General features: G+C 43.5%; 1 protein-coding gene across 1 annotated transcript in view; it reads left to right on the forward strand.

The window, feature by feature from the left end:
• The first annotated feature begins 12,722 nt into the window (after nt 1-12,722).
• The window catches only part of LOC106592807 (high affinity choline transporter 1), a 36,982-nt gene continuing 26,079 nt past the window's right edge, over nt 12,723-23,625 (forward strand). The window contains exon 1 of the mRNA XM_045716284.1: nt 12,723-13,226. The gene's annotated coding sequence lies outside the window, so the exon portion shown is untranslated. The remainder of the gene's footprint in view (nt 13,227-23,625) is intronic.

Genomic DNA, 23,625 nt, shown 5'->3' on the forward strand with positions numbered 1-23,625 from the left:
GCAAGGAGATGCATCACAAAAACCAAAGGTACAGCTAAAATATTCACTAACCTTTGATGATCTTCATCAGATGGCACTCATTGGACTTCATGTTATACAATACATGTATGTTTTGCTCGATAAAGTTGGTATTTATATCCAAAAATGATGATGTTCAGAAAATGTATTCCCACCAAAACTTGCGGTGAATGAGCACATCAATTTACAAAAATTGTTATCATACACGTTGATCAAATTTACAACAGTTATTGAAAGAATTATACATATACTTCTCCTTAATGCAACCGCTGTGTCAGATTTTAAAATAGCTTTACGGAGAAAGCACATTTTTCAATATTCTGAGTACATAGCTCAGCCATCAAAGCAAGCTATACAGATACCCGCCAAGTTCTGGGGTCAACTAAACTCAGAATTAGTATTATAAATATTCTCTTACCTTTGCTGATCTTTGTCAGAATGCACTCCGAGGACTCCTACTTCCACAAGAAATGTTAGTTTTATTTGAAATACTCCATATTTATGTCCAAATACCTCTGTTTTGTTCGTGTGTTCAGATCACTATCCAAAGGCATAATGCGCAAGCTTAAATCAGGACACGAAATGTCAAAATGTTCCATTACCGTTCGTAGAAACATGTCAAACATTGTTTACAATCAATCCTTAGGGTCTTTTTAACATAAAAATGCGATAATATTCCAACCAGACAATAGCGTATTCATTCAAGAAGAAAAAGAAGGAGGGGCGGGCTCGCGGGCTCGCGCATAACCAAGTCCTTTGCCCTTAGGCAGTCCACTCAGTGACTGAGCTCCTATTCTCTGCCCAGTAACAGGAGAAGGAGGAAACAGGTTTCTAAAGGCTGTTGACAGCCAATGGAAGCCTTAGGAAGTGCAACGTGACCCCACAGACACTGTAGTTTTGATAGGGATTCAAAAGAAGAACTACAATTCTCAGATTTCCCACTTCCTGGTTGGATTTTTCTCAGGTTTTTGCCTGCCATATGAGTTCTGTTATACTCACAGACATAATTCAAACAGTTTTAGAAACTTCAGAGTGTTTTCTATCCAAGTCTACTAATAATATGCATATCCTACGTTCTGAGCCCGAGTAGTAGGCAGTTTAATTTGGGCACATCATTCATCCGAATTTCCGAATACTGCCCCCTGTCACTAAAAAGTTAACATGCTACCTTCTGATTCAGAGTAATGGGATTTAACATGATACCTTCTGATTCATAGTCATGGGATTTAACATGCTACCTTCTGATTCAGAGTCATCGGATTTAACATGATACCTTCTGATTCAGAGTCATGGGATTTAGCATGCTACCTTCTGATTCAGAGTCATGGGATTTAGCATGCTACCTTCTGATTCAGAGTCATGGGATTTAGCATGCTACCTTCTGATTCAGAGTCATGGGATTTAACATGATACCTTCTGATTCAGAGATGGGATTTAACACGATACCTTCTGGTTCGGAGTCATGGGATTTAACATGCTACCTTCTGATTCAGAGTCATAGGATTGAACATGCTACCTTCTGATTCAGTCATGGGATTGAACATGCTACCTTCTGATTCATAGTCATGGGATTGAACATGCTACCTTCTGATTCAGAGTCATGGGATTTAACATGCTACCTTCTGATTCAGAGTCATGGGATTGAACATGCTACCTTCTGGTTCATAGTCATGGGATTGAACATGCTACCTTCTGATTCATAGTCATGGGATTTAACATGCTACCTTCTGATTCAGAGTCATGGGATTGAAACTGATACCTTCTGATTTAGAGTCATGGGATTGAACCTGCTACCTTCTGATTCACAGTCATGAGATTACATCCATCCACCTTCCCCATCCTCAATGCCCAGGCAAAAGCCTACTTGATGGCCTTCAACTGCTCTTAAACGCTAGTAAAACCAAATGCATGCTTTTCAACCGTTTGCTGCCCGCACCCGCCCGCCCGACTAGCATCACTACTCTGGACGGTTCTGACCTAGAATACGTGGACAACTACAAATACCTAGGTGTCTGGCTAAACTGTAAACTCTCCTTCCAGACTCATATCAAACATCTCCAATCCAAAATCAAATCTAGAATCGGCTTCCTATTTCGAGACAAAGCCTCCTTCACTCATGCCGCCAAACTTACCTTCGTAAAACCGACTATCCTACCGATCCTCGACTTCGGCGATGTCATCTACAAAATAGCTTCCAATACTCTACTCAGCAAACTGGATGCAGTCTATCACAGTGCCATCCGTTTTGTTACCAAAGCCCCTTATACTACCCACCACTGCGACCTGTATGCTCTAGTCGGCTGGCACTCGCTACATATTCGTCGCCAGACCCACTGGCTCCACGTCATCTATAAGTCTATGCTAGGTAAAGCTCCGCCTTATCTCAGCTCACTGGTTACCATAACAACACCCACCCGTAGCACACGCTCCAGCAGGTATATCTCACTGGTCATCCCCAAAGCCAGCACCTCCTTTGGGCGCCTTTCCTTCCAGTTCTCTGCTGACAGTGACTGGAACGAATTGCAAAAATCGCTGAAGCTGGAGACTAACTTTAAACATCAGCTATCTGAGCAGCTAACCGATCGCTGCAGCTGTACATAGTCCATCTGTAAATAGCCCACCCAATCTACCTACCTCATCCCCATATTGTTTTTATTTACTGTTCTGCTCTTTTGCACACCAGTATCACTACTTGCACATCATCTGCTCATCTATCACTCCAGTGTTAATCTGCTAAATTGTAATTACTTCACTACTATGGCTTATTTATTGCCTTACCTCCTCATGCCGTTTGCACACACTGTATATAGACTTTCTTTTTTTCTATTGTGTTATTGACTGTACGCTTGTTTATTCCATGTGTAACTCTGTGTTGTTGTTTGTGTCGCACTGCTTTGCTTTATCTTGGCCAGGTCTCAGTTGTAAATGAGAACTTGTTCTCAACTAGCTTACCTGGTTAAATAAAGGTGAAATAAATAAAATAAGTGCTCACTGTTGCCCCTAGTGGCCAGTTTAATGCATTTCCCCCACGTCCTCAAGACATGGATAAAGGCAAGCTGACGCTAGATCAGTTGCCTAGTTATTTTCTAATGGTTAAGGTTAGGGAGATCCTGAAACTGATCCTAGACCTGTGGTTATAAGGAAAACGTCTACTTAATCGGTCCCCAGAATACAGCCATCTTTCTCACCAGCCCTGTCACATGAGATGTGTTAGCTGGTAGGCAATGAGTAGGCAGGAAGTATTATATTTTTTTCACTGTTATTTTACCAGGTAAGTTGACTGAGAACACGTTCTCATTTACAGCAACGACCTGGGGGAGGAATGAGCCAATTGTAAACTGGGGATGATTAGGTGACCGTGATGGTTTGAGGGCCAGATGGGAATTTAGCCTGGACACCAGGGTTAACACCCCTACTCTTACAATAAGTGCCATGGGATCCTTAGTGACCACAGAGAGTCAGGACACCCATTAAATGTCCCATCCGAAAGAGAGCCCCCTACACAGGGCAGTGTCAGGAGGTTAGAAACCTACTGGCCCTCCAATACCACTTCCAGCAGCATCTGGTCTCCATCCAGGGACTGACCAGGACCAAACCTGCTTAGCTTCAGAGGTAAGCCAGCAGCGGGATGCAGAGTGGTATGCTGCTGGCTGTAAGCAGCAAGTAGGCAGGAAAGTAGGCAGGAACTAGGCAGCAAGCAGAGAGCATGCCCAAAACATGTCAAACTAGGCTAGTTATAGAACCCACTGCTCTGCTAAAGGAGATTAAACCTGTTTGGGATAGGGGTCAGTATTTTCACGGCCGGATGAAAAACGTACCCAAATTAAACTGGTTACTACTCTTGCCCAGAAACTAGAATATGCATCATATTAGCAGATTTGGATAGAAAACACTCTGAAGTTTCTAAAACTGTTTGAATGGTGTCTGTGAGTATAACAGAACTCATATGGCAGGCAAAAACCTGAGAAAAATCCAAGCAGGAAGCGGAAAGTCTGAGAATTGTAGTTCTTCTTTTGAATCTCTATAGAAACTACAGTGTCTGTGGGGTGACGTTGCACTTCCTAAGGCTTCCATTGGCTGTCAACAGCCTTCAGAAAGTTCTTTCAGCATTCTCCTGTCACTGGGCAGAGAATAGTAGCTCAGTCACTGAGTGGACTGCCTGAGGACAAAGGGATTGGATATGCGCGGTCACACGAGCACGCCGTTCCTTCTTTTTCTTCTTGAATGAATATGCTATTGTCCGGTTGGAATATTATCGCATTTTTACGTTAAAAATACCATAAAGATTGATTTTAAACAGCGTTTGACATGCTTCTAAGAACGGTAATGGAACATTTATACTTTTCGTCTCTGGTACCGCGCTCGCGCGTTATGCCTTTGGAGAGTGCTCTGTACGCACGAACAAAACTGAGGTATTTGTACATAAATATGGATAATTTCGAACAAAAACAACATTTCTTGTGGAAGTAGCAGTCCTGGGAATGCATTCTGGTGAAGATCAGCAAAGGTAAGAGAATAATTATAATACTAATTCCGAGTTTAGGTGACCCCGAACTTGGCGGGTGTCTGTATAGTTTGCTGTGATGGCGAGCTATGTTCTCAGAATATTGAAAAATGTGCTTTCTCCATAAAGCTATTTTAAAATCTGACAGCGGTTTCATAAAGGAGTACTGTATCTATAATTCATAAAATAATTGTTATGTATTTTGTCAACATTTATGATGAGTATTTTTGTAAATTCACCAGAAGTTTTTGGTGGGAATACATTTTCTGAACATCACGTGCCAATGTAAAATGCTGTTTTTGGATATAAATATGAACTTTATCGAACAAAACATTTATTGTGTAACATAATGTCCTAGGAGTGTCATCTGATGAAGATCGTCAAAGGTTAGTGCTTCATTTAGCTGTGTTTTGGGTTTTTGTGACATATATCCTTGCTTGGAAAATGGCTGTGTGGTTATTTTTGTCTATGTACTCTCCTAATATAATCTAATGTTTTGCTTTCGCTGTAAAGCCTTTTTGAAAACGGACAATGTGGTTGAATTAAGGAGTAGTGTATCTTTAAAATGGTGTAAAATAGTTGTATGTTTGAGAAATTGAAATTATTAGATTTTTGAGGTTTTGTATTTTGCGCCGTGCTGTTCCATTGGATTTTGGCTAGGCGTTCCGCATGTGAAACTAGGAAGTTATAGAACCCACTGCTCTGCTAAAGGAGATTAACATGTCCGTCTTTGCTGAAGGTCACTTTGTCCCAGTTATTCAACACAGTTTCAAGATTTTACATTTCCAGCTACAATCTTTGTTTTTCTCAGGATTGTCCCTGATTAACTTTATCTTTCCTGGAAAGAGTTCAGACGAGACCCCTTCTCCTCCTCTGTTTTGGCTCTGCTCTCTCTCGCTCTCTCTCTCTCTCTCGCTCTCACTCGCTCTCTCTCTTTACAAAGCTCTCTGTTTAAAGGGAAAGGGAAAGGGAGGATACCTAGTCAGTTGTCCAACTGAATGTATTCAACTGAAATGTGTCTTCCGCATTTAACCCAATCCCTGTTTAGTATGTCTTTCGTCGCCATGGTAACCACCATATCTATCACAAACGATCACCCTGTTGCAGGACAACAGGAAATGTGGAAACTTGGAGTGTATCTGAGATCTAAAAAGGATTCTGAAGTTTCCTTTACGAAAAATAAATCAAAATATTGTCTGTATGTCTTTCTCATCTCTGTTGTACTTGTTCCTCAGACCACACCACTAACAGCTGTTGGGACAGTACTAGGATATTTCCACCTGTCCCTAAAGGCTGTTGGGACAGTACTAGGATATCTGTACCTGTCCCTAAAGGTTGTTGGGACAGTACTAGGATATCTGTACCTGTCCCTAACAGCTGTTGGGACAGTACTAGGATATCTGTACCTGTCCCTAACAGCTGTTGGGACAGTACTAGGATATCTATACCTGTCCCTAACAGCTGTTGGGACAGTACTAGGATATATGTACCTGTCCCTAAAGGTTGTTGGGACAGTATGAGGATATCTGCACCTGTCCCTAACAGCTGTTGGGACAGTACTAGGATATCTGTACCTGTCCCTAACAGCTGTTGGGACAGTAAGAGGATATCTATACCTGTCCCTAACAGCTGTTGGGACAGTACTAGGATATCTGTACCTGTCCCTAACAGCGGTTGGGACAGTACTAGGATATCTGTACCTGTCCCTAACAGCTGTTGGGACAGTATGAGGATATCTGTACCTGTCCCTAACAGCTGTTGGGACAGTACTAGGATATCTGTACCTGTCCCTAACAGCTGTTGGGACAGTACTAGGATATCTGTACCTGTCCCTAACAGCTGTTGGGACAGTAAGAGGATATCTATACCTGTCCCTAACAGCTGTTGGGACAGTACTAGGATATCTGTACCTGTCCCTAACAGCTGTTGGGACAGTACTAGGATATCTGTACCTGTCCCTAACAGCTGTTGGGACAGTACTAGGGTATCTTTACCTGTCCCTAAAGGTTGTTGGGACAGTACTAGGATATCTGTACCTGTCCCTAACAGCTGTTGGGACAGTACTAGGATATCTGTACCTGTCCCAGCTGTTGGGACAGTATGAGGATATCTGTACATGTCCCTAACAGCTGTTGGGACAGTACTATGATATATTTGGCAGCAGTGTAGCCTCTTCCCCTCTGTCCTTCTTTTTTACCCTGACAGACATTCTCAGCTGATTTTATTTAAGTGCTCAATACTCCAAACTGAGTCCAAGCCTAAAGAATGATCAAACTACCCTTTGTTGTTTGGCAAGAAGGGCGAGACAGACAGACAGACAGACAGACAGACAGACAGACAGACAGACAGACAGACAGACAGACAGACAGACAGACAGACAGACAGACAGACAGACAGACAGACAGACAGACAGACAGACAGACAGACAGACAGACAGACAGACAGACAGAGACAGACAGAGCACATGTTTTTCTAACTTGTATTAAACGCTGGGCTGGGTTGTTAGGGGGCTGGGCGGGGTTGTTTGGGAGCAGAGCTGGGCTGGACCGAGCTGGCCTGGGTTGTTAGGGGGCTGGCCTGGACTGGGCTGGGCTGGGCTGGGTTGTTAGGGGGCTGGGCTGGTTTGTTAGGGGGCTGGGCTGGATTGTTAGGGGGCTGGGCTGGTTTGTTAGGGGGCTGGGCTGGTTTGTTAGGGGGCTGAGCTGGGTTGTTAAAGGGCTGAGCTGGGTTGTTAAAGGGCTGAGCTGGGTTGTTAGGGGACTAGGTTGGGTTGTTAAGGGGCTGGGTTGATAAGGGGCCGGGCTGGGTTAGGGGTCTGGGCTGGGTTGTTAGGGGACTGGGCTGGGTTGTTAGGGGACTGGGCTGGGCTGTTAGGGGACTGGGCTGGGCTATGTTGTTAGGGGGCTGAGATGGGTTATTAGGGGGCTGGGCTGTGTTTTAAGGGGCTGGGTGGTTAAGGGGCTGTGTTGTTAAGGGACACTTTGTTCCACTTGTTGACTTTACTGTTGGTAGATAGATGGGTAAGTCTCTCAGTCTGTTTGTATGTGTGTGTCTCTGTGTGTGTGTGTAGTCTTTCATCTTAAATAAATGCATAGCTTGCATGTTTACAGACATAGAGGTAGGAAAGAAAGAGGGAGAGAGGGAGGGAGGGGAGCAGTGAGAGAGAGAGAGCTGGCAGGCATTGATGTCGAGTAGACGCTGGAATATTTTCACAAGGTGGTGAAAGAGGAGTGTCATAACAAAACCCAGGAGAAGAGAGAGACGGGGGGGGTGACAGAACGAGAGAGCAGACATGGACACAAACACCTACCTGGAGGAGACAGCATTCCCTCCCCGATATGCCCCAGTAGGCATAACTAAGACAACATACAGTGAGGGAAAAAAGTATTTGATCCCCTGCTGATTTTGTACGTTTGCCCACTGACAAAGAAATGATCAGTCTATAATTTTAATGGTAGGTTTATTTGAACAGTAAGAGACAGAATAACAACAAAAAAATCCAGAAAAACGCATGTCAAAAATGTTATAAAATGATTTACATTTTAATGAGGGAAATAAGTATTTGACCCCTCTGCAAAACATGACTTAGTGCTTGGTAGCAAAACCCTTGTTGGCAATCACAGAGGTCAGATGTTTCTTGTAGTTGGCCACCAGGTTTGCACACATCTCAGGAGGGATATTATCCCACTCCTCTTTGCAGATCTTCTCCAAGTCATTAACCTCTCTGGGCTAGGTGGGACGTTTGCATCCCACCCTAGTCAACAGCCAGTGGAATCCCATGGCGCGATATTCAAATACCTTAGAAATGCTATTACTTCAATTTCTCAAACATATGACTATTTTACACCATTTGAAAGATAAGACTCTCCTTTATCTAACCACACTGTCCAATTTCAAAAAGGCTTTACAACGTAAGCAAAACATTAGATTATGTCAGCAGAGTACCCAGCCAGAAATAATCAGACACCCATTTTTCAAGCTAGCATATAATGTCACAAAAACCAAAACCACAGCTAAATGCAGCACTAACCTTTGATGATCTTCATCAGATGACACTCCTAGGACATTATGTTATACAATACATGCATGTTTTGTTCAATCAAGTTCATATTTATATCAAAAACCAGCTTTTTACATTAGCATGTGACTAGCATGTGACTAGCATTCCCACCGAACACTTCCGGTGAATTTACTAAATTACTCACGATAAACGTTCACAAAAAACATAACAATTATTTAAAGAATTATAGATACAGAACTCATTTATGCAATCGCGGTGTCCGATTTTAAAATAGCTTTTCGGTGAAAGCACATTTTGCAATATTCTGAGTAGATAGCCCGGCCATCACAGGCTAGCTATTTTGACACCCACCAAGTTTGGTACTCACCAAACTCAGATTTACTATAAGAAAAATTGGATTACCTTTGCTGTTCTTCGTCAGAATGCACTCCCAGGACTTCTACTTCAATAACAAATATTGGTTTGGTTCCAAATAATCCATAGTTATATCCAAATAGCGGCGTTTTGTTTGTGCATTCAAGACACTATCCGAAGGGTAACGAACGGTAACGAAGGGTGAAGCGCCCGGCGCGAATCGTGACAAAAAAATTCAAAATATTCCATTACCGTACTTCGAAGCATGTCAAACGCTGTTTAAAATCAATTTTTATGCGATTTTTCTCGTAAAATAGCGATAATATTCCGACCGGGAGAAATTGTTTTTGTTCAAAGACTCAAAGAAGAAAATGGACTCTTCACGTGCACGCGCGCCCCCCTCTCATTGTTCTCAGATCGACCACTTACCAAATGCGCTACTGTTTTTCAGCCAGTAACTGCAGAGTCATGATTCAATATTCTGGCGCCTTCTGAGAGCCTATGGGAGCCTTAGAAAATGTCACGTTACAGCAGAGATCCTTTGTTTTGGATAGAGATGACAAAGAAGGCCAAGAAATGGTCAGAGAGGGCGCTTCCTGTTTGGAATCTTCTCAGGTTTTGGCCTGCCATATGAGTTCTGTTATACTCACAGACACCATTCAAACAGTTTTAGAAACTTTAGGGTGTTTTCTATCCAAATCAAACAATTATATGCATATTCTAGTTACTGGGCAGGAGTAGTAACCAGATTAAATCGGGTACGTTTTTTATCCGGCCGTGCAAATACTGCCCCCTATCCCCAACAGGTTTTAAGGTTTCGATGCTGATGTTTGGCAACTCGAACCTTCAGCTCCCTCCACAGATTTTCTATGGGATTAAGGTCTGGAGACTGGCTAGGCAACTCCAGGACCTTAATGTGCTTCTTCTTGAGCCACTCCTTTGTTGCCTTGGCCATGTGTTTTGGGTCATTGTCATGCTGGAATACCCATCCACGACCCATTTTCAATGCCCTGGCTGAGGGAAGGAGGTTCTCACCCAAGATTTGACGGTACATGGCCCCGTCCATTGTCCCTTTGATGTTTTGAAGTTGTCCTGTCCCCTTAGCAGAAAAGCACCCCCAAAGCATAATGTTTCCACCTCTATGTTTGAAGGTGGGGATGCTGTTCTTGGGGTCATAGGCAGCGTTCCTCCTCCTCCAAACATGGCGAGTTGAGTTGATGCCAAAGAGCTCCATTTTGGTCTCATCTGACCACAACACTTTCACCCAGTTGTCCTCTGAATCATTCAGATGTTCATTGGCAAACTTCAGACGGGCATGTATATGTGCTTTCTTGAGCAGGGGGACCTTGCGGGCGCTGCAGGATTTCAGTCCTTCACGGCGTAGTGTGTTACCAATTGTTTTCTTGGTGACTATGGTCCCAGCTGCCTTGAGATCATTGAGAGGATCCTCCCTTGTATTTCTGGGTTGATTCCTCACTGTTCTCATGATCATTGCAACTCCACGAGGTGAGATCTTGCATGAAGCCCCAGGCCAAGGGAGATTGACAGTTCTTTTGTGTTTCTTCCATTTGCGAATAATCGCACTAACTGTTGTCACCTTCTCACCAAGTTGCTTGGCGATGGTCTTGTAGCCCATTCCAGCCTTGTGTAGGTCTACAATCTTGTCCCTGACATCCTTGGAGAGCTCTTTGGTCTTGGCCATGGTGGAGAGTTTGGACTCTGATTGCTTCTGTGGACAGGTGTCTTTTATACAGGTAACAAATTGAGATTAGGAGCACACCTTTAAGAGTGTGCTCCTAATCTCTTGCTCGTTACCTGTATAAAAGACACCTGGGAGCCAGAAATCTTTCTGATAGAGAGGGGGTCAAATACTTATTTCCCTCATTAAAAAGCAAATCAATTTATAACATTTTTGACATGCCTTTTTCTGGATTTTTTTGTTGTTATTCTGTCTCTCACTGTTCAAATAAACTGATAGACTGATCATTTCTTTGTCAGTGGGTAAACGTACAAAATCAGCAGGGGTTCAAATACTTTTTTCCCTCACTGTAACCAACAAAAACGGGTCACAACTCCTGGAGCTCTGTCGCACGCTGGGTCTGTACACAATCAATGGTAGACTTCAAGTGAACTCTAATGGTAGGCTTCAAGGGGACTGTAATGGTAGGCTTCAAGGGGATTCTAATGGTAGGATTCAAGGGGATTCTAATGGTAGGCTTCAAGGGGACTCTAATGGTAGGCTTCAAGGGGACTGTAATGGTAGGCTTCATGTCACGGGCTGGCTCGAGGAACAACAGGAGAGGTAGAGTCAGGCGCAGGAGACAGAGAGAGTTCGTGACCACACTTCTTTATTTGAAGCACTGTACGTGGTCGACAAGGTATAGGGGCGCAGCCCTGAACGATTCTGCGGTGGTGTACACAAATAAAAGAAACCACTGGCAGAAGGAAAAAACTCAATACACGTTCTTTACGAACACACAAAACCCGGACAAGCAACACAATCACGTACAACCACATACATCCTACGCTAACCTAAATAACCCCCCCTTACTAATGACTAACCCAAAACAGGTGCGTGCCTACCTAGACCTAACCAAACGAAAGTGAAACAAAAAGGGATCGATGGCAGCTAGTAGGCCGGCGACGACGACCGCCGAGCTCCGCCCGGCCGAGGAGGGGCGCCACCATCCGTCACTGTCGTGACACTTCAAGGGGACTCGAATGGTAGGCTTCAAGGGGACTCGAATGGTAGGCTTCAAGGGGACTCTAATGGTAGGCTTCAAGGGGACTCTAATGGTAGGCTTCAAGGGGACTCTAATGGTAGGCTTCAAGGGGACTCTAATGGTAGGCTTCAAGGGGACTCTAATGGTAGGCTTCAAGGGGACTGTAATGGTAGACTTCAAGGGGACTCTATTGGTACTGTAGGTACACCTATAGCTCTTTTTTTAACCTTCATTTAACTACAGTTATACTGTATATTACTTTATCACTGACCTCAACCCAGAGTCTCTCAGAGCGTTCACAGTCAGCTCACTGCCACTGCTATTAGATCACAGCAAAATCACAGTCTACCTGAACAGAGCAATACTCAATCATGAGGCATCAAAGCCCAACATACTGTATGCTCTTTTGAAATGCTATAGATGGAAGGAAAGTAGTATAGAAACCTACCAAACAACAATTAGGCAACAACAAATGAAATACCGTTTAGACAACTTCCTGGAGAAAACGTTTCACTGAGATAGCGAAGGAGTAAACTTGGCAGTAGAAAGCCTACAGTATATTTGACCTTTCAACTTCCCTATCAAATCTAAACATGTCATGCAGACGTCAGAAACCAGCACAATGTAATTTAATAATCGATAGAATCGAACCACTTCTGGGAAAATTGGAAAACACTAAACAAACAACAACACGAAGAGTTATGAGAGAGAGAGAAAGAGAGTGTAATGTTTACTGTTTTTATTGTTTATTTCACTTTTGTTTATTATCTACTTCACTTGCTTTGGAAATGTAAACATATATTTCCCATGCCAATAATGCCCCATACATTGAAATTGAGAAAGAGAGCGAGAGAGAGAGAGAGAGAGAGAGAGAGAGAGAGAGAGATTTCAACAATTTCTTTTTCCAGCAGTCTAATTTAACAACGTGGGTTTTGTGTGACAATTTGGGCGCATCACAATATATTCCACTGGGTCGTTATTGACCGAGCACCTACAAGGAAATTGATGCAGCCACCAATCAGAGCAGTTGCTGGCAGCTTCCTGCACTTTGTGACATATGACACTCCCCCTCCACCTCCCCTGGAGTTTATAACGGCAGGAGGGAGAACACAATCATTCTAGAGTGTTCTTTCCTTCCTCACAGCTCCAGACCTCTCTTCACCTTAACACCTAGACAGACTTACACCTGTTGCTGTTCTGTTCTTATCTTCCTCTGTGACTGAGATCCGTCTGTCACCACTCTGTTGGTTTTTAATCCTCCTTCATCCATCCATCCGTCTATCCATTCATCCATCCATCTATCCGGGCTGTTTAGCCCACAACAAGGACTCTGAACCAGTGACAGAAAGAGAGATAGAGAGAAAGAAAGAGAGATAGAGAGAAAGAAAGAAAGAAAGAAAGAAAGAAAGAAAGAAAGAAAGAAAGAAAGAAAGAAAGAAAGAAAGAAAGAAAGAAAGAAAGAAAGAAAGAAAGAAAGAAAGAAAGAAAGAGTGACTGTGAGAGACTCCCCAGGTTTATGTGAATACCCTGAACAGACTGAACTGACAAACAGACTGACAGACCTGCAACACTATTTGGGACAACACGTTATCTGTTATTCATTTAGGTATGTATACGTTTATGATATTTATTATACTTCCCCTAGATGCTGCTGCTGTAGACTACAGTGTGTTTTATCTTATTGCTGAAATGTCAATGTGGTTCATCTGACTGACAGTAAGATGCTGTACGGACAGAGAAACGTGTGTGTGTGTTGTATGTTTTCTGAGTTTGTGTGTGTTGTGTAGGTCGACTTCATTTGTGTTGTCACAGATGTGTGTGGGTTGTGTGCATGTGTAATCTACCTGTGTGCTTGTGATTCCATTTGCGTTGTTAAAAAGGTGTGTGTGTGTGGGTGCATTGAGTTCATGTGTGTGTATTTAAGTGTTTGTGTGTGTGTGTACTCCTTCCGTGTGTTGTTAGAGCTGCGTGTCTTGGCAGTAGACTGCAAGGGGTTATGTAACAGCGAATACATACCTCCCCAGAATAGCTTAAAGAGAATTGCATGCCTCGGTTTACCCAGCACAGCCCAATTTAAACCCACAGGTGCCAATTACAACTGAACTAGGTTAACTTGGTTCGTAATACAATGTCTCTGTTGTATGTAAATGCTGTGGAAATAACTGTACTTTTCCATCGAGATAAAAGTCAAAGACGACAGTATCTTGTTTTGAGCATCTTTGTTTTTCTCTGTTATCAATTGAATGTAGATACTAAGAAATACGTTTTTATTTGAAACAGGTGGATACTTATCTTTTGATAATCTCAATTTGTATCTCTCTCTCTCTTTCTACTTTCTCAAAGGGTTTGTTGGCATGGGACACGTGTTTACATTGCCAAAGCAAAGGGAAAAGACACTAAACACAAGGGAAATAAACGAGGGAAACTTTAGTAAACATTACACTGATAAAATGTGTTATATTCTGTCTACGTACAGTGTTGTAACAATGTCAAATAGTTGACGTGTGAAGATAAATAAACAGATAAATATAGGTTGTATTTACAATGTTGGTTGTGCTCCTCTGGTTGTCCTTTTCTCACTGCAACAGGCCACAAATCTAGTGTGATTACACACTGCAGTACTTTGCCTAACAGATATGGGAGTTTGATGTTTGATTTGTTTGTACATAGTCAAGGATTTTCTTAATTTGGGATCCGTCACAGTGGTCAGCTACTCTGCCACTGTGTACTCTCTGTTAAGAGAGTAAATAAACATAAATATAGGTTGTATTTATAATGGTGTTTGTTCTTCACTGGTTGCCCTTTTCTTGTGGCAACAGGTCACAAATCTTGCTGTGATTTCACACTATGGTATTTCCCCCAATAGATATGGGAGTTTATCCAAATTGGGTTTGTTTTCAAATTCTTTGTGTATCTGTGTAATCTGAGGGAAATAGAGTTGAAGTCGGAAGTTTACATACACCTTACATTTAAACTCAGTTTTTCACAATTCCTGACATTTAATCCTAGTGAAAATTCCCTGTCTTAGGTCAGTTAGGATCACCACTTTATTTTAAGAATGTGAAATGTCAGAAATAATAGTAGAGAGAATGAATTATTTAAGCTTTTATTTCTTTCGTCACATTCCCAGTGGGTCAGAAGTTTACATACACTCAATTAGTATTTGGTAGCATTGTCTATACATTTTTTAACTTGGGTCAAACGTTTCGGGTTGCCTTCCACAAGCTTCCCACAATAAGTGTAACTGAGTCAGGTTCGTCGGCCTCCTTGCTCGCACACACTTTTTCAGTTCTGCCCACAAATTTTCTATAGGATTGAGGTCAGGGCTTTGTGATGGCCACTCCAATACCTTTGTTGTCCTTAGGCCATTTTCACACATTTTTTACATTTACATTTTAGTCATTTAGCAGACGCTCTTGTCCAGAGCGACTTACATTAGTGAATGCTTGGGGTCATTGTCCATTTGGAAGACCCATTTGTGACCAAGCTTTAACTTCCTGACTGATTTCTTGAGATTTTGCTTCAATATATCCATATAATTTTCCTTCCTCATAATTTTCCTTCCTTTTGTGAAGTGCACCAGTCCCTCCTGCAGCAAAGCACCCCCACAACATGATGCTGCCACCCTTGTGCTTCACGGTTCTTCGGCTTGCAAGCCTCCACCCTTTTCCTCCAATCATTTCGATGGTCATTATGGCCAAACAGTTCTATTTTTGTTTCATCAGAGCAGAGGACATTTCTCCAAAAAGTACGATCTTTGTCCCCATCTGCAGTTGCAAACCATAGCCTGGCTTTTTTATGGCGGTTTTGGAGCAGTGGCTTCTTCCTTGTTGAGCGTCCATTCAGGTTATGTCGATATAGGACTCGTTTTACTGTGGATATAGATACTTTTGTACCTGTTTCCTCCAGCATCTTCACAAGGTCCTTTGCTGTTGTTCTGGGATTGATTTGCACTTTTCGCATCAAAGTATGTTCATCTCTAGGAGACAGAACGCGTCTCCTTCCTGAGCGGTACGACGTCTGCATGGTCCAATGGTGTTTATACTTGCGTACTATTGTTTGTACAGATGAATGTGGTACCTTCAGGCGTTTGGAAATTTATCTCAAGGATGAACCAGACTTGTGGAGGTCTACAATTTTTTTCTGAGGTCTTGGCTGATTTCTTTAGATTTTCCCATGATGTCAAGCAAAGAGGCACTGAGTTTGAAGGTAGGCCTTTGAAATACATCCACAGGTACACCTCCAATTTACTCAAATGATGTCAATTAGCCTTACCTTACAGGGAAACCCAACTCCCAACGTTCTCCCAACATGTTGTTTTGATTTGAAACACCAACAGATTGGACATGATCAAAGCATAACAATCCCCACCACCTCCAACAGATACCGTATTAAATAGACGGATGTAAACATATTGGCAAATGGTCTAAAGTAATACCCTGTGAAGGGAATAGGGTGTCAAGTCGGACTCCTCCCACAGGGCTGGAAATTATTTCACTGTTTCATGTTGAGTGACATGTAATGGACACGATCAATTTCAATCTGCTGTACAACGTGCATTGTGTTTGTAACAACGTTACGTTCATTGTGAACGCCAAAAACAAGAGTCGGTTGGTCCGACACTACATAGACAATAAATATAATGAACTGAATTGATGTTGAACTGAGCAGAGCCACCTGTGTTTGTGTTCTCTGTGTGACAGTATGGTGTAGGACAGACAGTATGGTGTAGAACAGACAGTATGGTGTAGGACAGACAGTATGGTGTAGGACAGAGCTGTACATGATATCTAGACAGTATGGTGTAGAACAGACAGTATGGTGTAGGACAGACAGTATGGTGTAGGACAGAGCTGTACATGATATCTAGACAGTATGGTGTAGAACAGACAGTATGGTGCAGGACAGACAGTATGGTGTAGGACAGAGCTGTACATGATATCTAGACAGTATGGTGTAGAACAGACAGTATGGTGCAGGACAGACAGTATGGTGTAGGACAGACAGTATGGTGTAGGACAGAGCTGTACATGATATCTAGACAGTATGGTGTAGAACAGACAGTATGGTGTAGGGCAGACAGTATGGTGTAGGAGAGACAGTATGGTGTAGGAGAGACAGTAGGACAGACAGAGCTGTACATGATATCTAGACAGTATAGTGTAGGACAGACAGTATGGTGCAGGACAGAAGTATGGTGCAGGACAGACAGTATGGTGCAGGACAGACAGTATGGTATAGGACAGACAGTATGGTGTAGGACAGACAGTATGGTGTAGGACAGACAGTATGGTGTAGAACAGATAGTATGGTGTAGGACAGACAGTATGGTGTAGGACAGACAGTATAGTGTAGGACAGACAGTATGGTGTAGAACAGACAGTATGGTGTAGGGCAGACAGTATGGTGTAGGACAGACAGTATGGTGTAGGACAGACAGAGCTGTACATGATATCTAGACAGTATAGTGTAGGAGAGACAGTATAGTGTAGGACAGACAGTATGGTGCAGGACAGAAGTATGGTGTAGGACAGACAGTATGGTGCAGGACAGACAGTATGGTATAGGACAGACAGTATGGTGTAGGACAGACAGTATGGTGTAGGACAGACAGTATGGTGTAGGACAGACAGTATGGTGTAGGACAGACAGTATGGTGTAGGAGAGGCAGTATGGTGTAGGACAGATTGTATGGTGTAGGACAGACAGTATGGTGTAGGAGAGAAAGTATGGTGTAGGACAGACAGTATGGTGTAGGACAGACAGTATGGTGTAGAACAGACAGTATGGTGTAGGACAGACAGTATAGTGTAGGACAGACAGTATGGTGTAGGACAGACAGTATGGTGTAGGACAGACAGTATGGTGTAAAACAGACAGTATGGTGTAAAACAGACAGTATGGTGTAGAACAGATAGTATGGTGTAGGACAGACAGTATGGTGTAGCACAGACAGTATGGTGTAGGACAGACAGTATGGTGTAGGACTGACAGTAGGGTGTAGGACAGACAGTATAGTGTAGGACAGACAGTATAGTGTAGGACAGACAGTATGGTGTAGGACAGACAGTATGGTGTAGGACAGACAGTATAGTGTAGGACAGACAGTATGGTGTAGAACAGACAGTATGGTGTAGGACAGACAGTATGGTGTAAAACAGACAGTATGGTGTAGGACAGACAGTATGGTGTAGAACTGACAGTATTGTGTAGGACAGACAGTATGGTGTAGGACAGACAGTATAGTGTAGGACAGACAGTATGGTGTAGGACAGACAGTATAGTGTAGGACAGACAGTATAGTGTAGGAGAGACAGTATGGTGTAGGAGAGACAGTATGGTGTAGGACAGACAGTATGGTGTAGGACAGACAGTATGGTGTAGGACAGACAGTATGGTGTAAAACAGACAGTATGGTGTAAAACAGACAGTATGGTGTAGGACTGACAGTATGGTGTAGGACAGACAGTATAGTGTAGGACAGACAGTATAGTGTAGGAGAGACAGTATGGTGTAGGAGAGACAGTATGGTGTAGGACAGACAGTATGGTGTAGGACAGACAGTATTGTGTAAAACAGACAGTATGGTGTAAAACAGACAGTATGGTGTAAAACAGACAGTATGGTGTAGGACAGACAGTATGGTGTAGGACAGACAGTATTGTGTAAAACAGACAGAATGGTGTAAAACAGACAGTATGGTGTAGGACTGACAGTATGGTGTAGGACAGACAGTATGGTGTAGGACAGACAGTATAGTGTAGGACTGACAGTATGGTGTAGGACTGACAGTATGGTGTAGGACAGACCTGAACCGTGATATCTCGACTCAGATCTTCACATGATTGTGTGGTATAAAGGTGGCACGCGCACACACACAAATGCACAAACACACACAAAGTCAGGGAGGACGCTGCCGTAGGAAAACTACTGAGAGACATTCCTAAAGAGTGAGAGGAGAGGTGTTGGCATAGCTGTTCAACCAGACTAATTATACCCTATGACAACACAGACAGAATCATGTTTCAATGCATTACAGAAGTCTACAAATTATACTGCCTATATAGTTAGTTTATCTGAGGAAAATAATAAAGGAAAATCTATTTAAAAAGATATGTTAAAAGATATATATATGGAGGATTGGAAATGATCCCCACCTCCCCCCAACTTATACACTGATATGACAGAACATTATGCACACCTTTGACATTTTATTTAACCTTTATTTATCTAGGAAGGTAAGTTAAGAACAAATTCTTATTTTCAATGACGGCCTACCCCAGCCAAACCCTAACGCAGACAAAGCTGGGCCAATTGTGTGCCACCCTATGGGACTCCCAATCACGGCTGGTTGTGATACAGCCTGGAATCGAACCAGGGTCTGTAGTGACTCCTCTAGCACTAAGATGCAGTGCCTTAGACCACTGCGTCACTCGGGAGCCCAGGTGAATCCAAGTGAAAGTTATGATCCCTTTTTGATGTCACTTGTTAAATCCACTTCAATCAGTGTAGATGAAGGGGAGGAGACATATTAAAGAATGATTTTTAAGCCTAGAGACAATTGAGACATGGATTGTATATGTCATTCAGAGGGTTAATGGGCAAGACAAAATATTTAAGTGCCTTTGAACAGGATATGGTAAATGGTGCCAGACACACCGGTTTGTGTCAAGAACTGCAATGCTGCTGGATTTTCACACTCAACAGTTTCCTGTGTGTTTCAAGAATGATCCACCACCCAAAGGACATCCTTTGGGGTATAGAGGTATAGGAGTATAGAGGTATAGAGGTATAGAGGTATAGGGGTATAGAGGTATAGGAGTATAGGGGTATAGAGGTATAGAGGTATAGGGGTATAGAGGTATAGAGGTATAGGGGTATAGAGGTATAGGGGTATAGGAGTATAGAGGTATAGAGGTATAGAGGTATAGGGGTATAGAGGTATAGAGGTATAGAAGTATAGGGGTATAGAGGTATAGAGGTATAGGGGTATAGAGGTATAGGGTATAGAGGTATAGGGGTATAGGAGTATAGGGGTATAGGGGTATAAAGGTATAGAGGTATAGGGGTATAGAGGTATAGAGGTTCCTCCTGCAGGCAGAGGAGGGTCGTTAGTGATTGGAGCCACCTGGGCTCAGGGTATTTAAACTGCTTCACTAACCACTCTCTCTCTCTCTCTCTCTCTCTGCTCCTCCAGGTATGATCCTGTTTTGTTTGTTCCTTTGTAGTTTTACATAGTTTCCACTCAGTCATATTCACACACACAGATTCATGCATCCCTGCACTTTACATTCACCCTACATTATGACATTTCCACACCTCATTCCTTTTTCTTTGTTTAAAGTTAATAGTTTTTGGTTTATAATAAAGAACCTTTTTGATTGGCCTATACCTGTAGTTCGTGTCCCCTCATTTTTGCCACAGGCTATGAGCCGGCCTGTGACAATGGGGATAGAGGTATAGGAGTATAGAGGTATAGAGGTATAGAGGTATAGGGGTATATGGGGATAGAGGTATAGGAGTATAGAGGTATAGGGGTATAAAGGTATAGGGGTATAAAGGTACATGGGTATAGGGGTATAGGGGTATATGGGGATAGAGGTATAGGGGGATAGAGGTATAGGAGTATAGAGGTATAGGGGTATAAAGGTATAGGGGTATAAATGTACAGGGGTACAGGGTTATAGGGGTATATGGGGATAGAGGTATAGGGGGATAGAGGTATAGGAGTATAGAGGTATAGGAGTATAAAGGTATAGGGGTATAAAGGTACAGGGGTACAGGGGTATAGGGGTATGGGGTATAGAGGTATGGGGTATAGAGGTATAGGGGCCCCAGGAGTGGTGTGTGTAGTGATAGAAGTATAGAGGTATACTCTGTGTGTGTGTGTGTGTACCCTCCCCCTCTCCTTATCTTATCCAGCTGATAGCTCAGAACCAATGAACACACACCTGCCTTCACATTCATCATAATGACATATTATCAGCAGTCCTAGTTAATGACTCAGCTAATGATCTGGAGGTCATTGTGATGACTGTACCTCCCTCCCTCCCTCCATCCCCTCCTCCTTTACCTCCCTCCCTCCATCAAATCAAATCAAATCAAATGTATTTATATAGCCCTTCGTACATCAGCTGATATCTCAAAGTGCTGTACAGAAACCCAGCCTAAAACCCCAAACAGCAAGCAATGCATGTGAAAGAAGCACGATGGCTAGGAAAAACTCCCTAGGAAAAACTCCCTAGAAAGGCCAAAACCTAGGAAGAAACCTAGAGAGGAACCAGGCTATGAGGGGTGGCCAGTCCTCTTCTGGCTGTGCCGGGTGGATATTATAACAGAACATGGTCAAGATGTTAAAATGTTCATAAATGACCAGCATGGTCAAATAATAATAATCATAGTAGTTGTCGAGGGTCCAACAGGCACGTCCGGTGAACAGGTCAGGGTTCCATAGCCGCAGGCAGAACAGTTGAAACTGGAGCAGCAGCACGGCCAGGTGGACTGGGGACAGCAAGGAGTCATCATGCCAGGTAGTCCTGAGGCATGGTCCTAGGGCTCAGGTCCTCCGAGAGAAAGAAAGAAAGAAAGAAAGAGAGAAAGAGAGAATTAGAGAGAGCATATTTAAATTCACACAGGACACCGGATAAGACAAGAGAAATACTCCAGATGTAACAGACTGACCCCAGCCCCCCAACACATAAACTACTGCAGCATAAATACTGGAGGCTGAGACAGAAGGGATCAGAAGACACTGTGGCCCCATCCGATGATACCCCCGGACAGGGCCAAACAGGCAGGATATAACCCCACCCACTTTGCCAAAGCACAGCCCCCACACCACTAGAGGGATGTCTCCAACCACCAATTTACCGTCCTAAGACAAGGCCGAGTATAGCCCACATCATACAGATTGTGGTATGTAGTTTGACTCCAAGACTCACTACTCAAGTGGTTGTTGTACTGTATCTCAACAGCTAGCTAGCTAATGTGTTTTAGGGTGAACAAAACTAGATTAAACTCCCTGTGTGTACTTTAGCTGTATATTGAGAACAAAACTAGATTAAACTCCCTGTGTGTACTTTAGCTGTGTATTGAGAACAAAACTAGATTAAACTCCCTGTGTGTACTTTAGCTGTGTATTGAGAACAAAACTAGATTAAACTCCCTGTGTGTACTTTAGCTGTGTATTGAGAACAAAGCTAGATTAAAATCCATGTGTGTACTTTAGCTGTGTATTGATAACAAAGCTAGATTAAACTCCCTGTGTGTACTTTAGGTGTGTATTGAGTATGCAGTGTGAAGAGACACTTGACTTTATTCAACAGAGAGAGAGAGAGTGAGGGGGGGGGGGGCAGAGAGAGAGAAAGAGAGAGGGAGAGAAAGAGAGAGAGAGATAAAGGGAGGGAGTGAAAAGGAGAGCGAGAGAGAAAAGGGGAAGAGTATTATCCACCCCTCATCTCCCCTGCAGTCCCAGTATTATCCACCCCTCATCTCCCCTACAGTCCCAGTATTATCCACCCCTCATCTCCCCTACAGTCCCAGTATTATCCACCCCTCATCTCCCCTACAGTCCCAGTATTATCCACCCCTCATCTCCCCTACAGTCCCAGTATTATCCACCCCTCATCTCCCCTACAGTCCCAGTATTATCCACCCCTCATCTCCCCTACAGTCCCAGTATTATCCACCCCTCATCTCCCCTACAGTCCCAGTATTATCCACCCCTCATCTCCCCTACAGTCCCAGTATTATCCACCCCTCATCTCCCCTACAGTCCCAGTATTATCCACCCCTCATCTCCCCTACAGTCCCAGTATTATCCACCCCTCATCTCCCCTACAGTCCCAGTATTATCCACCCCTCATCTCCCCTACAGTCCAGTATTATCCACCCCTCATCTCCCCTACAGTCCCAGTATTATCCACCCCTCATCTCCCCTACAGTCCCAGTATTATCCACCCCTCATCTCTCCTACAGTCCCAGTATTATCCACCCCTCATCTCCCCTACAGTCCCAGTATTATCCACCCCTCATCTCCCCTACAGTCCCAGTATTATCCACCCCTCATCTCTCCTACAGTCCCAGTATTATCCACCCCTCATCTCCCCTACAGTCCCAGTATTATCCACCCCTCATCTCCCCTACAGTCCCAGTATTATCCACCCCTCATCTCCCCTACAGTCCCAGTATTATCCACCCCTCATCTCCCCTACAGTCCCAGTATTATCCACCCCTCATCTCCCCTACAGTCCCAGTATTATCCACCCCTCATCTCCCCTACAGTCCCAGTATTATCCACCCCTCATCTCCCCTACAGTCCCAGTATTATCCACCCCTCATCTCCCCTACAGTCCAGTATTATCCACCCCTCATCTCCCCTACAGTCCCAGTATTATCCACCCCTCATCTCACCTACAGTCCCAGTATTATCCACCCCTCATCTCTCCTACAGTCCCAGTATTATCCACCCCTCATCTCCCCTACAGTCCCAGTATTATCCACCCCTCATCTCCCCTACAGTCCCAGTATTATCCACCCCTCATCTCTCCTAGTCCCAGTATTATCCACCCCTCATCTCTCCTAGTCCCAGTATTATCCACCCCTCATCTCCCCTACAGTCCCAGTATTATCCACCCCTCAACTCCCCTACAGTCCCAATATTATCCACCCCTCATCTCCCCTACAGTCCCAGTATTATCCACCCCTCATCTCCCCTACAGTCCCAGTATTATCCACCCCTCATCTCCCCTACAGTCCCAGTATTATCCACCCCTCATCTCCCCTACAGTCCCAGTATTATCCACCCCTCATCTCCCCTACAGTCCCAGTATTATCCACCCCTCATCTCTCCTACAGTCCCAGTATTATCCACCCCTCATCTCCCCTACAGTCCCAGTATTATCCACCCCTCATCTCCCCTACAGTCCCAGTATTATCCACCCCTCATCTCCCCTACAGTCCCAGTATTATCCACCCCTCATCTCTCCTACAGTCCCAGTATTATC

This window comes from Salmo salar, chromosome ssa04, assembly GCF_905237065.1.
Source record: "Salmo salar chromosome ssa04, Ssal_v3.1, whole genome shotgun sequence".
Taxonomy (NCBI): Eukaryota; Metazoa; Chordata; class Actinopteri; order Salmoniformes; family Salmonidae; genus Salmo; species Salmo salar.